The 11,533-nt window shown below is 36.7% G+C and overlaps 2 long non-coding RNA genes across 2 annotated transcripts in view; both read left to right on the top strand.

The window, feature by feature from the left end:
* Positions 1–120: 120 nt before the first annotated feature.
* On the top strand, positions 121–690 carry LOC113472517. The gene is made up of 2 exons (XR_003394800.1): positions 121–477; positions 572–690. It is a non-coding gene; the product is annotated as an uncharacterized LOC113472517 (long non-coding RNA).
* A 1,595-nt stretch (positions 691–2,285) lies between these two features.
* Positions 2,286–11,533, top strand: part of LOC113472382 — a 29,566-nt gene continuing 20,318 nt past the window's right edge. The window contains exons 1-2 of the long non-coding RNA XR_003394719.1: positions 2,286–2,433; positions 3,665–3,807. This is a non-coding gene — a long non-coding RNA (uncharacterized LOC113472382). The remainder of the gene's footprint in view (positions 2,434–3,664; positions 3,808–11,533) is intronic.

The raw sequence follows: 11,533 nt of genomic DNA, 5'->3' as shown, positions 1-11,533 counted from the left end.
ATTCACGAGGAGTGGGGACGGCCCTTAAGAGCTCATGTTGTTCTCTTCGAGATACCGTCTTTGGTTTTCTAGTTGGCTTTGTTTTCATTGGAAAGTGTCTTCAACTACACTTGATTGCAAAAAAAAAAAAAAAAAAAATCGGGGTAGTTTGCATGTCTATTCCTCTTTTATTCTGTCAGCCTTTTTGAATGTTTAAAAATATTTCCGAATGTTTTTGGTACCACCTAAAGGCTCGTTCCCACTTGTCGTTTGGAAAAAATCGTGTCGTGTGTAGTGAGAACACTCATTTAAATTACATTGCCTACAAGACTCTCGGGAAATCGGAAATTCACGAGGAGTGGGGACGGCCCTTAAGAGCTCATGTTGTTGTCTTCGAGATACCGTCTTTGGTTTTCTAGTTGGCTTTGTTTTCATTGGAAATATTATTGATATTGAAGAAGTTCCAAAGTGAAAGTGCTCCAAATTTTTTGCCCTCGGGTGTAGCATGAGAACGGACGGAAAATTTTATATTTAAAAAGGACTTTTCCCGTAGTTCATTCACAATATTATACCCGAGGCCTATTCCTGAAAGGTGTAGCATGAGAACGGACGGAAAATTTTATATTTAAAAAGGACTTTTCCCGTAGTTCATTCACAATATTATACCCGAGGCCTATTCCCGAAAGTACTATCCCGAGGCCTATTCCTAAATGCTTAAAAAACTGGAGAAGATCATCCACATATTTGTATGTATCCAGTGTTTAACAGAACTTGAGTAAAATAGACAGGTTTCTTGTTGGTTTCAGGTGTGTACAGTCTACACTGGGGTACTACTATCCGCCACTATTGGTTTCAGGTGTGTACAGTCTACACTGGGGTACTCTAGGCCAGTGTCTGTACACGACTAGTTTCGAACTGAATACTGTGTCTGTATCTCTACCTAATTATTTTATTCCATTAGCTATATCTAAGTCTCCAAGCTATATGTGTCACTCTGTTATTCTCATCCACCTCTATTGGTTTCAGGTGTGTACAGTCTGCACTGGGGTACTCTAGGCCAGTGTCTGTACACGACGAGTTTCGAGCTGAATGCTGTGTCTGTATCTCTACCTAATTATTTTATTCCATTAGCTATATCTAAGTCTCCAAGCTATATGTGTCACTCTGTTATTCTCATCCACCTCTATTGGTTTCAGGTAGACGAGGAGGGTTCAGCTCAAAGTTTATTGAGCTCGAGATTGAATTGTTCTGAACAATAAAATAAAAAAAAATCCTACCTACCTACTATTACGTCTGTATTACCTATGTCTCACTTCTCGTGAAGCAAGTTGAAAATTTTCAGGATTGGGCCTCTGGTCTCTCCCTTTGGACTTTTTATTTACTCCTCTAGGTACTTATAGCCTTATTTGTTGTATTCTTTTGTTTAATTTTTTGACTGCTTACACATATTTTTCAATTAAATATTATTTAATTATAATTAACCAATAGATACATAAAATAAAAAAAAAATATTTGTTCTAATTTGATTTTATTATCTTCTAAATCTAAATAAATGCTTGTGAACATCAGATTGACTGATATCTTTATAAAAGCATTTTTCCTTTCTCTCTGAGGCAGGTGGTGGTGGGTGCAATGATTATAAACCGCCCTACAACTAAAACGAGATAATTTCAGTTAGGAAGAAATATGTAGGTAATGCAACCCACCTGACGCGACAATGCTGGTGTTAGTAATGAAGGATTTTCCACCTACAAATATTAGATTGGTGCTTACTAGATAAAGAGTACCGACGCGACAATGCTGGTGTTAGTAATGAAGGATTTTCCACCTACAAATATTAGATTGGTGCTTACTAGATAAAGAGATAAATATGTACCTGAATATCCCTCATCAGACCCCTACGATTTAGGGGCCCTGAGCTAGCTCTCTGGCCTTGATGACACCTCTTGGTACCCTCTTAATGGGATAGTAGATGAACTCACAGATGTTCTCTGGAATAAACCTGAGTGTGCGGACTCTTTAGAGGTGCTACAGGCGAATTTTAGAGAAACTGGGGAGGTTAAAATATACCAGTGAGGGTACTTCTAGGTTCCATCAAGGCCGGGGGATAGCAGCTCGGGCAGGGGAAAGAGTACCTACCTACCTACCAAGACAAATCTCGGGACTTTAAAAACCCCACAAAAAATGTTCAAAGATAAGAATTTGAATTCGCGGGGAAAGCAGAAAGACAGTTTCATCAACCTAAAAATATATTTTTTCAAAGATTTTTTTTCTTTTTTAGTTGGTATAAAAACAAAATAAAAGAACTTCAAAAGTCGGCCATCTTAGGTCAGAGAAGTGATGTGTGGAGATTGAATACAATTTTTTTTCATCTTTTTTTCTGTAAAAGTAAAAGAGTAATGTAAAAAAAGTTAGTTTAGATGTAAAATAATTGAACTCTTTTACCATTTGTGGGTATGTAAATCCTTTCACTAATGCCTTAACACCTAACAATCCCGCTTCAAATGCCACATATGCCTACCGAACTAAAGTTCAATCGTCTGTGTAAAAACTGAAGAGAAAAATCAAAAACAACTTCATATTGCACCAAAAAGTGTTAGGCCAAACCTATTTTCACCGATTTGATTAAATTTATATGCAGTATACTACCTCTAAATTGAAGTAATTCACAAATTAATAGTTGCTTATGTCCTCTTCCATTTTGAAGGCTCAAACGAAGGCTACCTTTTATCATTCTGTTCTCATTCCGAAGGTAAAAGATTTGCACTAAACAAAAAAGTTTGGCTGAACTCCGGGCTAGGTCATGTTTTCCATAATTGGCACTTCTTGTTTTTCTCTTTCTAATGGTTCAAGTGTATTTCTGTCTGCTTAAAAGTAAGTAGAACCCTGGCAGCCAGAGATCTTATCCAGGTAATAATACCATTATCACATCTTCCTATCATAGAAGAAGCTATCTAGCTATCCTAAATAAGAGCATTATCTCCTTGAAGTGATTTCCATTGAATGCATTGATATCCCAGAATTGTACACACCTAATTATACCTTAAGAAAACAAGTAATAATATCTACTGTCAAGTCAAATCATTTTATGGGTACCTATGCTGTATGTAGTTATGTACAAATGATCAAGTTCTTTAAAAATGTCTTTAACTACTGTCAAGTCAAATCATTTTATGGGTACCTATGCTGTATGTAGTTATGTACAAATGATCAAGTTCTTTAAAAATGTCTTTAAGTAGGTACCTACATAATTATGTGTCTTTTGTACTTGAGAATGTGCCACTTCTGGAACTCATGTCCCTTCCAACATTGCAGAGCAGCCAACATGGAATTTTGATCACTGCATATGTACTTATAACTTTTTGGTACCTACTTGTTCAGAAGTCATGTCAAGGGAAAATTGCTACAAATAGCAGCTATTACAAATGAGCAGTGACCAGTGTTATTATAGGGTTAGGTTAAACACCAAAAGAAGCTTTCATAATTTGAGCAGTGACCAGTGTTATAGAGCTAGGTTAGAAACAAAAAGGAGCTTTCTTTTTCACTGCTGTGGCTTCTGAATAACAACCAACTTTTTTTTTACTTTCATATATGTGTAGTCATGTAAAAGTACTGTGAACAAAATACAGAACAAGGAGCATTTGTGAATTTGTGTTTAATTCTATGTTATCTCTTGTCTTGACAGGTGTTGGTTGTGGTATGCCTTCATAGCTGTGTTTTTCTAACGTACAGACAGAGAATCCCGTGACAATGTCTACAAGTATGAGAACCACCCTACAAACAGTTCCTGAGTCCATCCCGACAGACCATGTCACAACTAACAATAAGGTAAGATTAAAACATCACCTTCTTCAGGTTTTGAAGACTTGAGCATCTTCAACAGAAATTATGTTTGGAAGAGATTTTTTCTTTTCATTAATCGGCTGATTACATGAACTACTTTCCTGCCTATATGACAGGGGTGGCCATAACATTGTGCAAAAAGGCTTGTGAGACAATCTTGTGTGGCTCTAGGTTATTTAAAATGCTCAATATTAATTTCATACCTAAACATGTAAATGTGTACCTGTCATGTGGACCACCAATCTCAGAAAGTGGTGTGGCCTGCCCCAAATTGGCTTTATGAGTTTGTGGCTCCCAAAGGCAAGGTTAGTGGCCACCCCTACTATAGGATAAGGAAAAAGAAAAGAGGGACAAGGTAGGTAATTCCTACATAAACATATAGGAAGAGATTGCTAACCCTAGAATCTAGTCTCATGTGAAACTGTTTCTTAACCTCTGATCAACATGAACTTGGAGACTGTTTGGACACAGTTTCTAAGCATGCTCAAATTTTGACAAACACATTAACTTAAGATTGTTCATAATAATCATAAAGAAAAATGCCATCAATATTCTTCAATAAATACCTACCTAGATAAAAATCCCCTTCATTGACCCCAAGAAGTATGTAATCCTTTTCCCAAACTTTTTCATACACTTTCTGATTTTGATTCTTCTTGGGAAGTATACTTACTTCATTTCTTAGCTAATCATGTTCATTGACTGCTCATGTTTTTTTCTGAGCTGTAGGTAATATTGTACTAATGATGGTAGAGAGATAAGCTACAGAATCAATCATGACTGAGACAATGCAGTGCCTGTGTTCTGGAACACAAGGGTCATTTGTTAGTGCAGAGGGGACCTTTGAGAAGTCAACAAGTGCTGGTGATGTTTTCTGTAACAAGGGCCCCTCCTAACATGTTTTAATTTCCATGTATAGAGGGGACCTTTGAGAAGTCAACAAGTGCTGGTGATGTTTTCTGTAACAAGGGCCCCTCCTAACATGTTTTAATTTCCATGTATGTGGTGAAGTGAAGGGGAAAAAAGTTGATATGTACACCCTTATTGTTTATTGCCAACTCCTAAAGAAAGGAAAATTCCTTTAATACCCAGTGGTTTAATTAGGCCCCCTTTATAGTACATAACAAGTCATCAATATTATTTTAAATATCAATACCTATGTCAAGTAAATAACTAAAATTCATTTTACACATTTAGATAACTAGTTATAACTGTAAACTTATCCTGGCAATATTTTTTATTTGCCAAAGAATAACAGTACAGTGAATTGTAGGCCTCAAACAAACACCTGTAGTCAAAGTTAAATATCAGTCCCCAATAAGTAATATTGATAGGAATGGGTAGAAATCAAACCGCGTACATACCTGAAACAATATACAAACAAATTTGAATTAGAGAAGAAAAAACAGGGGTCAATACAATGAGTAATTTCACAGTTGTCAAAATGGGAGTCAAGAAATGGATTTAAAACTTTTAAAAGGACTCTCTGGATGACTTATGTTATGCCATAGGTCATAGGTAGTCTACACTTGTCAAGTTTAAATGAAACAACTATAGGCGGTGCCAAAACAAATCCAAGGGTGATAATAGTTGCCTATCATCTCTCATCCATAAAACCCAAATAAACTTTTTTTTTAGTAAGGATAAGGTTCCCCAGGAAATACTAACAACTTTGACCACAGAACGACTTCCCTTAAAAGAAAGCAATAAACTAACTTTTTACCTAGAAAAGCTGAGGTGAAATCCAAATAGCACAGCTGATGAATAAATAACAAGCTACAACCTCGAGAGATATATCCGACACATTCACAACTCAGAGCTCTCCTAGTGAGCAAGGACGCACCTCAGCACCATGATATTTTACGGAAAACCTAATCATCATCCGAACGTATCTATAATTTAACCTGCACGTTAATTAAGCAGCACATTACCTGTGTAACTACGATAGTTGCAAGGGAGGACACCATGATATTTTACGGAAAACCTAATCATCATCCGAACGTATCTATAATTTAACCTGCACGTTAATTAAGCAGCACATTACCTGTGCAACTACGATAGTTGCAAGGGAGATCACTGTTAAATATGCATCCTAAGTAACAATTCTCTCTGTTGATTCCAAGGATTTGTGAGTTTATGCTCGATGTGTGCAAATCCTGGACAAATCTCCTATTCCCTTCTAACAACTCAACGCAACGAGAGAATCTCCGATTTTTAGATAAGATGCTAATACAGGTTATGAGGATACATAAATTAAATAAGATTAATCCATCAATTCTCTCTGTTGATTCCAAGGATTTGTGAGTTTATGCTCGATGTGTGCAAATCCTGGACAAATCTCCTATTCCCTTCTAACAACTAACAACTCAACGCAACGAGAGAATCTCAGATTTCAAGATAAGATGCTAATACAGGTTATGAGGATACATAAATTAAATAAGATAATCCAGCTATTAGATCCATCAAGAATAGATTAATTGCAAGAAGGTGAGTTTGCGAAGAGTTGATCCGCTCGGGGGGTGTTAGAAAAATGAACAAACCAAAGCTTCAAAAACCACTCACTCTCTTTCTTTGCCTATGCAACCCAGACACGTCTATGCAGTAGCTCTTAAATGAAGTTAAAATTCCCCGGCAAAAATGTTTGTCTTTAGATTTTAGTGCTTAGATTTCTGGCTACACACAGCCTCATGATTGACTTGGAATTGCGGGGCTCAAAGGCACGTAATAATACTGTGATACCCATAAATAGTAGATACTAGATACCCACAAAGTAGTGTCGAAATATTAATAAAATTCATTATTTTTTAAATGTAGATGTTAACCTCGTTGACACAAACATGGGTAGGTTAGGTACCTTGATTCTTAATGGCAGTACATCCCGATTCTACTTTTTTACAACTTGTTTACATTTTTCCGACCCATCTGAAAGACATAAATGAACTCCTAACCATATATTCTAATGGTTCTGAAGCTGTCCGGTCAATCAAGAGGTCCGTGGGTTCAAGGCGAAACAATTATTAATCAACACAAACATTTAGTAAATTGAATTCTGTATCTCGCGCTCTCACTTCACATATCAATTGAGAATAAGTGAACGTTGATTAAAAAGCTAATTATTATTTATTTTTCAAGCCAATAATTGCAGTCAGCATGTTTTTCATTGCTGAATTCGCGCTGGTCTATAGGAACGTGTGCCGAATATGATTGCGTTTGGTCATCAACAGGAACTAGGACCACACAAGATATTCATAGCGTGATATTCCTAACTGAATGATGCTCGTGTTTGTGTTTCAGCAAAACCTGGTACCAAATAAGTCAAATCGAAGTACGTCGAATCTAATGAGACTTTGTGTGCCATATCTTTAATAGGTATTGGCCATCCTAGTCAGTTATGACGTTATGAGTTATTAGTTTATCACATAAATAGCCCACGTTCAATGGAACCATTCAGACTCAGCAAACCAAAATGTAGGTACCTATCTCAGGTACTTCTGTGAGATAGGTACACAGGTCTACAAACCAAGACAAAAGTTAAAGCAAATCCCTGATTTATAACACACAAAAACCCCAAGGAAAAAAAAAAAAAAAAAAAAACACCTAAATTATTTATACTAATTTATAATAATAATAAAAAAATACAATTTCGAAATAGTTAAATTGGTAGTTGACAAGATTATATTAAAAAAGCACACAAACCAAAATTCGAATAAAACACTTAAACGAATAACTTCTATTATTTTAGGACACCGAAAAAAATTAGGGGAAAAAATACACTTAATAAAATCAAATTTGTCACTTGGCCGTTTTGCTTTCAAATTGCCAGGGATTGTCGCACGCACAAAAGGGACAATTAAACAATCCCTCAGGAACAATAAGGATTTACACTCACTGAAAACACACGAAACACTATCACTAGGTGTGCAAGATGTTGGCAATCACAGCGTACAAACTTGACTAGCACCGTATATTATTGAATATCCCAGGCTACAGTATAAGGTAGTCTCTCTGGCTTCCCCTACATTAGCACCAAGGCACAAGACCTAGCCTACACGCTGTATCTCTCTAGTAGTCATACCAGGGCTTCTTACGGGACCAGTTGTATGAAAAAAATGAAGGGGAACCAACCAATCTTCACTGAAGAACAGCACTAGAAAAGACGATGAACCAAAATAAACAAAAATAACGTTATAAATACAATACAGAATACAATTAGTTTTGTGGAGGGGTTTCTGATTTGTAGGGTCAATCTTTCAATTCTGCCTCCTTTACGTCAACATTTTACTGTCAATGTAAGACTTTTGCTAGCAATATAAGTTTACGGGCGCAAAACAAGCGGCGAAATCGGCACGACGAATTGAAAAAATATACCAAGGCGACCCCTTAAGAGAAATTTGAAAACTTATGTAAATGAAACTTTTTATAAAGGCTGAGTTCAACAGAAAGATCCGAAAAGAAAACCTTGTAAGCAAAACTTATTCTTTAACATCCATTACACACAGTAACCAGTTTGATGCTCTTTCAATCGAACAGCAACTGCCCCCTTCAAGACGTATAACTAGCACGTATGTGTATATTATCTGTAGGGGAAAAGAATTGCCCGCGGCAAAGCACATACCTAACATAGTTTATATCATGCACGGCCTTTCACTACTCGAGGTGCTTACTGAGTACCAAACCAAGCCTGTAACCAAGCTCCTTTGACCACACAAACAACACTCCACCATGCATGATGCGATTCGTAGGCTCCTACACCTAAGCCTCGGAGTGGGATTTTTGTGAATAAATGAAACCATGATGCGAACTATTCACGGATTTCCATGAAAGAAGGAATTGGAAAAGTAATGACTGGGCCTCTTTTCTATGAAATATCAATGAATAGCTTCGAAGGATCTGTCATAATTACCTTCCGACTATGCTCGTTCAGACGGAAAATCTATGGAAATACGAGGCTTACCTACTTCGAACACTTTTCCATCAATATGATGTATGTCTGTCTGGTCCATATCAAGATAGGTGGGTTATGCGAAAAATATTTCTTAATTTTATTCCCACAAAAAGTTCAAATTTAGGTACATAATTATGTCGTTGTACCCTACTTCCTGAGACGGACTTGACCATAGTCCCATTCAGGCACCCTCAAAAGAGCCAGTGTTATTGTCTGTGGCTTGACAGGGCTGGTTTTGTCCCAGTTTTACGTCCTCCAGCGAGACGAAACCGACTGTGTTACCGTTTGTGAAATAATTGGGACCCTAATTCTATGAAAGTGTCCTAATTTCCCTGATTGAAGTCTTGTTACAGGTGCTGTACTATTTTTTGAACTTTAAAAAATAGGAGACATACTTCGAGTCTTGAGCTATTAGCAGAATACTCTGGAGCAACAAGCATGTAGATCTTGATACAGACACTTCTACAATATTAGAGTCTTAATAGAACTTACAGTAAATATCAACTGTGAGGGTGTGACAGTGCGACACCCCCATAAAGCTACTTAGCCATTATGAGTAAGAATAGTAAATTTGTACAAGTGAGTCACATTTTGTCATTGACGTGGTTTCTGCAAAAAAGTAATTATACGGCCGGGCTGTGTGAGACAATATTGTGCACTAATATAGGTAATAGGTCCAAACACTCCAAACATACTCGTATTTGCATTAAAAAAAAAAAAAAGGTTGAAATGGCTAAAAGAAGGATCTCACTAAATTACTTTTTTTAGGTCGATGAGACTGTTGGGGTCTTATCCTTCCTAAAGCGATGAGAGAATTTTCATCAGTTGGTAGTTGACTGCAATATCTACCAATCATCTGATAATATATCCTTTTTACCCTGTAGTTAAGTGGACATGAAGTAGGTATAAAAAAAATTATACCGTTTTTAATTTCCACTAGAACATTTTAGCAGCCACTAGCCAAAGCTAGATATTTATATTAACCCAGTGGTTTAATTAGGCCCCCTTTATAGTACATAACAAGTCATCAATATTATTTTAAATATCAATACCTATGTCAAGTAAATAACAAAAATTCATTTTACACATTTAGATAACTAGTTATAACTGTAAACTTATCCTGGCAATATTTTTTATTTACCAAAGAATAACAGTACAGTGAATTGTAGGCCTCAAAACAAAGAAAAACGGTTCCTATTGGGCCCTTGATGGTACACAATGGAGCCTAAATAAATGTGAAGTCGTTGAGTTTAACTTCACTCTTTTTGGTGGACACAATGTAAAAATATGTGACATTTAAAAGATACAAATTATGTGAAATTTTTAATGAATGAAATTGAATAAAATAACTTGACTTTGATAGTAATAAATTTAATAACTTAATTTAAACTCAAAGTCAAGTGTTTTTATTAAATTTCTTGTGAAAGTATACTGTCCTATTGTGCGTAACAGTTGATGATTCTGAAATATTGCTCTCCAATTCCTAATTCATGTGTTTCGAAGTGTTTACTCTTCACAAGGTATGTATCTATGTATTGTCCATTTTGAATACAAGCTCTAGTGTGTACGAGGCCTACAAGGCAGGTGCAGATGACCTTGACAAGGACGTCAGGCCGCCTCCACACTTGTATCTCTCGCATCTCGTATGGTTGATGGGACTGACACAAACCAGAACACTCTATGTATAGAAGTTAACACTGCCCACTTACCTATTAGTACCACAATCTAGAAGAGTGGAATAGAATCAGATGGGCGAGAAGAGGCACAATACTCCCCATTTAGGTGCTGGGTCAACACGAGAACACCAGAAAGTAACCCGTTGAAATATTTCTTTCTTTCTTCTCCTTCTCCATTTTGTACTTCTCCTTCTTCTTCTCCTCCTCCTCCTCCTCCTTCTCCTCGTCCTCCTCGGCTTTCTTTTCTTCTCCTTTTCTTTCTACTTCTCCTTCTCATCCACTTCCTTCTTCGTCTTCTAATTCTCAAAATTCTCCATCCACCATGATTGATTGGAGAGAATCTGCGAGTTTCGTTTGGAATACAAATTCTCTCTGTTTCTACCTAACTTTCTTCTTTTTTCCTAACTTCTCTCCCAATTTCTACCCATCACTTTCTACTTGTACTTCTTTTTACAGTTTCTTCTTCTCTCGGCTTCTTTTTGTTCTTCTTCTCCTACTTCTGCTTCATCTATTACACTCCTACGTTTTCATACTTTTCTGGTCTCTGCGTCTACTTTTCTTCGTTCGTGTTTTGTTGAAAATCTAATTTTCGAGTGCCAAATCTGGAAAGAATGGGAATACTGTTTCGTAGAACGAGGAAAACAATTGACTCCAATAGAACGGTTTTTATTTTATTTTTTTTTATTCATTTTTTTTTTTTTTACTTCGGAGGTCGTATCGTCCCGAAGAAAGCTGGTCGTTCCGAGAACGAACTTTATTTGGATAGGGTCGCCTCGGGCTGGAATCCTAGCGCTTACAAGGACAACGAGGCATAGCGCTTACAAGGACAACGAGGCATAGCGCTTACAAGGACAACAGGAAAAATACTGGTCACAATAAATCTACAGAGGTCGCAGTGTTAATTGCATACTCTCTCGGGAGAGGAGCAACCAGTCCCATAATAGATAACACAGTTGGTTGGTACTACACCAACAAATCCTCAAGGTTTAGGTGGTAGAAAATGTTTCAGGTATTTATGGACCATCGTCAAATCATTGATAACATTATTTATCTAAATATTCTACATTGAAGAATTAGGCTATGCTTACAA

This window comes from Diaphorina citri, unplaced genomic scaffold (genome assembly GCF_000475195.1).
Source record: "Diaphorina citri unplaced genomic scaffold, Diaci psyllid genome assembly version 1.1 scaffold4, whole genome shotgun sequence".
Lineage (NCBI taxonomy): Eukaryota > Metazoa > Arthropoda > Insecta > Hemiptera > Psyllidae > Diaphorina > Diaphorina citri.
The sequence above is the reverse complement of the archived record's forward strand: the minus strand, read 5'-3'. Positions and strand labels throughout refer to the sequence as shown.